Raw genomic sequence first — 6,000 nt, forward strand, 5'->3', positions numbered from 1 at the left:
AATAAGTTCCAAGAGCTCCCAAAGCCACAATAATCAAACTATATACATATAAATCACCTCAAATCAACCTAGGGTTCCAACTAAACATAATTTCACAAGGGTTCAGTGGCTCTTACCTTCTCTAACAGATTTACTAGCAAGAATCCAAGGCTAAGCACGGATTAGAGCAAACCTAAACACCAAGAACCACAAAAACTCATTTAATCAAAAACCCTATATACCCAAAATTTTAAGGAGATAATCTGAGAGGAATTCGAGCTTTCCTTACGAGCTTCTTATATGGATTTTGTGGAGCTCTCTACGAGGAATGCGTAGCCGCAAATGGTGCGGCGATCGGAGCTCTCTAGCTCAAGATATGAGCTTTGGAAGATTGAGATGAATAGTACTCAATCACTTCTCTTCTCCTCCTCTCAATTTCTGATTGTGTGTGATTGTTAGTGTGTTGTGATGCTGGTTGGTTCATTAATTGAGCCTTTTATATGTTGGGCTTGGGCCCAACTTCGGCCCGGTCCAACCCGTTAGCGTTTTTTAGCCCGTTTAGCTCAACTTCGGGCCAAACCTTTAAAATTAACGTCCGGTTTTCTATTTCTAACATTTTTCTAAGGTTTTTGCCGGTTTTCACTTTTTCTCTTGTGGTACCGGGCAGACTTGAACTGGTTCAACCGGTCAACTACCGGTTCGCAGTTTTTCACAGTTTTTCGCAGAAAGCACATTTTCTGACTCAGAAAGACCTACTAAGTCCGAAAATCCCCTTTAAATCCTCAAATTCTCTTTCAACTTTTTGGAACCTAATTTGGGCAATGAATCACTTAATTAACCGGTTGATTAGTTGCGGTTCTTACATTCTCCTCACCAAATAAGAAAATTTTCCCTCAAAATTTGAATTACCTTAGAAAAGTTTGGGATAATTCTTTCACATCTTAGACTCCAATTCCCAAGTGTGCTTGATGAGCGGATAATATACGCTTTTTGGCATTGTTTTTAGTATGTTTTTAGTAGGATCTAGTTACTTTTAGGGATGTTTTTATTAGTTTTTATGTTAAATTCACATTTCTGGACTTTACTATGAGTTTGTGTATTTTTCTATGATTTCAGGTATTTTCTGGCTGAAATTGAGGGACTTGAGCAAAAATCAGATTCAGAGGTTGAAGAAGGACTGCTGATGCTATTGGATTCTGACCTCCCTGCACTCAAAGTGGATTTTCTGGAGCTACAGAACTCAAAATGGTGCGCTTCCAATTGCGTTGGAAAGTAGACATCCAGGGCTTTCCAGCAATATATAATAGTCCATACTTTGGCCGAGTTTAGATGACGTAAAAGGGCGTTGAACGCCAGTTCTACGCTGTAGTCTGGAGTTAAACGCCAGAAACACGTTACGAACCAGAGTTGAACGCCAGAAACACGTTGCAACCTGGCGTTCAACTCCAAAAAGAGCCTCTACACGTGTAACATTCAAGCTCAGCCCAAGCACACACCAAGTGGGCCCCAGAAGTGGATTTATGCATCAATTACTTACTTTTGTAAATCCTAGTAACTAGTTTAGTATAAATAGGACTTTTTACTATTGTATTAGACATCTTTGGATCATCTTGGGGACATCTGGTTCTTAGATCATGGGGGCTGGACATTCGGCCATGCCTGAACCTTTCACTTATGTATTTTCAAACGGTAGAGTTTCTACACTCCATATATTAAGGTGTGGAGCTCTGCTGTTCCTCATGAATTATTGCAAAGTACTACTGTTTTTCTATTCAATTCAACTTATTCCACTTCTAAGATATTCATTCGCACTTCAACATGAATGTGATGAACGTGACAATCATCATCATTCCCTATGAACGCGTGCCTGACAACCACTTCCGTTCTACCTTAGATTGAATGAGTATCTCTTGGATCTCTTAATCAGAATCTTTGTGGTATAAGCTAGATTGATGGCAGCATTCATGAGAGTCTAGAAAGTCTAAACCTTGTCTGTGGTATTCCGAGTAGGACTCTGGGATTGAATGACTGTGACGAACTTCAAACTCGCGAGTGCTGGGCGTAGTGACAGACGCAAAAGGAGGGTGAATCCTATTCCAGTATGATCGAGAACCTCAGATGATTAGCCGTGCTGTGACAGAGCATTTGGACCATTTTCACAAGAGGATAGGATGCAGCCATTGACCACGGTGATGCCTCCAGATGATTAGCCATGCAGTGACAGCGCATCGAACCATTTTTCAGAGAGGATGAAAAGTAGCCATTGACAATGGTGATGTCCTTACATAAAGCCAGCCATAGAAAGGAGTAAGACTGATTGGATGAAGACAGCAGGAAAGCAGAAGTTCAGAGGGACAAAAGCATCTCTATACGTTTATCTGAAATTCTCACCAATGATATACATAAGTATTTTTATCTTTATTTTCTATCTACTTATTATTTATTTTCGAAAAATCCATAATCAATTATTATCCGCCTGACTGAGATTTACAAGATGACCATAGCTTGCTTCATACCAACAATCTCCGTGGGATCGACCCTTACTCACGTAAGGTTTATTACTTGGACGACCCAGTGCACTTGCTGGTTAGTTGTATCGAAGTTGTGACTGAAAAACGATTTATTAAGACGTGCGTACAGAGTTTTTGGCGCCGTTGCCTGAGATTATAATTTCGTGCACCAAGTTTTTGGCGCCGTTGCCGGGGATTGTTCGAGTTTGGACAACTGACGGTTCATCTTGTTGCTCAGATTAGGTAATTTTCTTTTTGTTTTATTTTCAAAAATATTTTCAAAAAAAAAATTTCAAAAATTTCTCCTTTGTTTTCGAAAAAAAAAATTTTAAAATAAATGTTTTCAAAAATATATTTTTCTTCAGAATTTTTAAGAATGAATTCTAGTGTTTCATGATGATTTGTCGAATCCTGGCTGGCTGTAAGCCATGTCTAATCTTTTGGACTGGGGTTTCAACTTATCATCACAAGAGCTTGTTGATCTTCACACACTTAGTTGCTCTATACATGGAAAGTATCAATATCTTCTAAAGCTTGGCTGGCTAGTAAGCCATGCCTAACCCTCAGATTGGAGCTTTAGACTAAGAGTACACGATTCCTAGAATTCATATTAAAAATTTTTGGAATCCTTATTTTTCTTTTTCACATTAATTTTCGAAAAATCCAAAAAAAAAATCATAAAATCATAAAAAAATAAAAAAAAATATTTTGTGTTTCTTGTTTGAGTCTTGAGTCAATTTCAAGTTTAGTGTCAATTGCATTTTTTTTAAATTCTTGCATAAAATTTTTGAAAAATTCATGCATTCATAGTGTTCTTCATGATCTTCAAGTTGTTCTTGGTAAGTCTTCTTGTTTGATCTTGATGTTTTCTTGTTTTGCATCTTTGCTTGTTTTTCATGTGCATTTTTGCATTCATAGTGTCTGAACATGAAAGATTTCTAAGTTTGGTGTCTTGCATGTTTTCTTTGCATCAAAAATTTTTCAAAAATATGTTCTTAATGTTCATCATGATCTTCAAAGTGTTCTTGGTGTTCATCTTGACATTCATAGCATTCTTGCATGCATTCATTGTTTTGATCTAAAAATTTTCATGCATTGCATCATTTTCATGTTTTTCTCTCTCATCATAAAAAAATTCAAAAAAATAAAAAAAATATCTTTCCCTTTTTCCTCTCATAAAATTCAAAAATTTGAGTTGACTTTTTCAAAAATTTTTAAAATTTAGTTGTTTTCTATGAGTCAAATCAAATTTTCAAATTTTATCTTTTTCAAAATCTTTTTCAAAAATCATATCTTTTTCACTTTTCTTATTTATTTTCGAAAATTTTTAAAATATTATTCAAAAATCTTTTTCTTATCTTTACCACATAATTTTCGAAAATAACATCATCAATTAATGTTTTGATTCAAAAATTTCAAGTTTGTTACTTATTTGTTAAGAAAGATTCAAACTTTAAGTTCTAGATTCATATCTTGTAATTTCTTGTGAATCAAGTCATTAATTGTGATTTTAAAAAAATCAAATCTTTTTTAAAAATATCTTTTCATCTTATCTTTTTCAAAAATTTGATTTTAAAATATCTTTTCTAACTTCTTATCTTCTTATCTTTTCAAAATTGATTTTCAAATTTGTTTCAACTAACTAACTAACTTTTTGTTTGTTTCTTATCTTTTTCAAAACTACCTAACTAACCCTCTCTCTCTAATTTTCGAAAATATCTCATTTTTTTTCAAAAATTCTTTTTAATTAACTAATTATTTTTATTTTTTGATTTTAATTTTATTCCTAATTTTCAAAAATTACTAACCTTTTTCAAAAACTAATTTCGAAAATCACTAACCATTTTTCAAAAATAATTTTCAAAAATTCTCTTTCTCTTTCATCTCCTTCTATTTATTTATTCATCTACTAACACTTCTCTTCATCTCACATCTCTGCTCTCCTCACCCTTGTGTTTCTTTCTTTACATTACATTCTTTTCTTCTTCCACTCACCTAAGGGAACCTCTATACCTGGGCAAAAAGGATCCCTATTATTATTTTTCTGTTCCCTCCTTTTTCATATGAGCAGGAGCAAGGACAAGAATATTCTTGTTGAAGCAGATCCAGAACCTGAAAGGACCCTGAAGAGGAAACTAAGAGAAGCTATATTACAACAATTCAGCAAGCACCTTTCAGAAATTTTCGAACAGGAAGAGGAGATGGCAGCCGAAAATAATAATAATGCAAGGAGAATGCTTGGTGACTTCACTGCACCTAATTCCAATTTACATGGAAGAAGCATCTCAATTCCTGCCATTGGAGCAAACAATTTTGAGCTGAAACCTCAATTAGTTTCTCTGATGCAGCAAAACTGCAAGTTTCATGGACTTCTATCTGAAGATCCTTTTCAGTTCTTAACTGAATTCTTGCAGATCTGTGATACTGTTAAGACTAATGGAGTAGATCCTGAAGTCTACAAGCTCATGCTTTTCCCTTTTGCTGTGAGAGACAGAGCTAGAATATGGTTGGACTCTCAACCTAAGGATAGCCTGAACTCTTGGGATAAGCTTGTCAAGGCTTTCTTAGCCAAGTTCTTTCCTCCTCAAAAGCTGAGTAAGCTTAGAGTGGATGTTCAAACCTTCAGACAGAAAGAAAGTGAATCCCTCTATGAAGCTTGGGAGAGATACAAGAAACTGACCAAAAAGTGTCCTTCTGACATGCCTTCAGAATGGACCATCCTGAATATATTCTATGATGGTCTGTCTGAACTAGCTAAGATGTTATTGGATACTTCTGCAGGTGGATCCATTCACCTAAAGAAAATGCCTGCAGAATCTCAAGAACTCATTGACATGGTTGCTAATAACCAGTTTATGTACACTTCTGAGAGGAATCCTGTGAGTAATGGGACGCCTCAGAAGAAGAGAGTTCTTGAAATTGATACTCTGAATGCCATATTGGCTCAGAATAAAATATTGACTCAGCAAGTCAATATGATTTCTCAGAGTCTGAATGGAATGCAAGCTGCATCCAACAGTACTCAAGAGGCAGTTTCTGAAGAAGAAGCTTATGATCCTGAGAACCCTGCAATAGCAGAGGTGAATTACATGGGTGAACCATATGGAAACACCTATAACCCCTCATGGAGAAATCATCCAAATCTCTCATGGAAGGATCAAAAGCCTCAACAAGGCTTTAATAATGGTGGAAGAAATAGGTTTAACAATAGTAAACCTTTTCCATCATCCATTCAGCAACAGACAGAGAACTCTGAACAAAATACCTCTAATTTAGCAAACTTAGTCTCTAATCTATCTAAGGCCACTGTGAGTTTCATGAATGAAACAAGGTCCTCTATTAGAAATTTGGAAGCACAAGTGGGCCAGTTGAGTAAAAGGATCACTGAAATCCCTCCTAGTACTCTCCCAAGCAATACAGAAGAAAATCCAAAAGGAGAGTGCAAGGCCATTGAATTGATCACCATGGCCGAACCTGTAAGGGAGGGAGAGGACGTGAATCCCAGTGAGGA

The 6,000-nt window shown here is 35.8% G+C and overlaps 1 non-coding gene across 1 annotated transcript; it reads right to left on the reverse strand.

Annotated features, from left to right (window-relative positions):
• Positions 1–5,086: 5,086 nt before the first annotated feature.
• On the reverse strand, positions 5,087–5,195 carry LOC112767968 (small nucleolar RNA R71). The gene has a single exon (XR_003185408.1). It is a non-coding gene; the product is annotated as a small nucleolar RNA R71 (small nucleolar RNA).
• Positions 5,196–6,000: the final 805 nt, after the last annotated feature.

Source organism: Arachis hypogaea, chromosome 17 (assembly GCF_003086295.3).
Source record: "Arachis hypogaea cultivar Tifrunner chromosome 17, arahy.Tifrunner.gnm2.J5K5, whole genome shotgun sequence".
NCBI classification, from domain to species: Eukaryota; Viridiplantae; Streptophyta; class Magnoliopsida; order Fabales; family Fabaceae; genus Arachis; species Arachis hypogaea.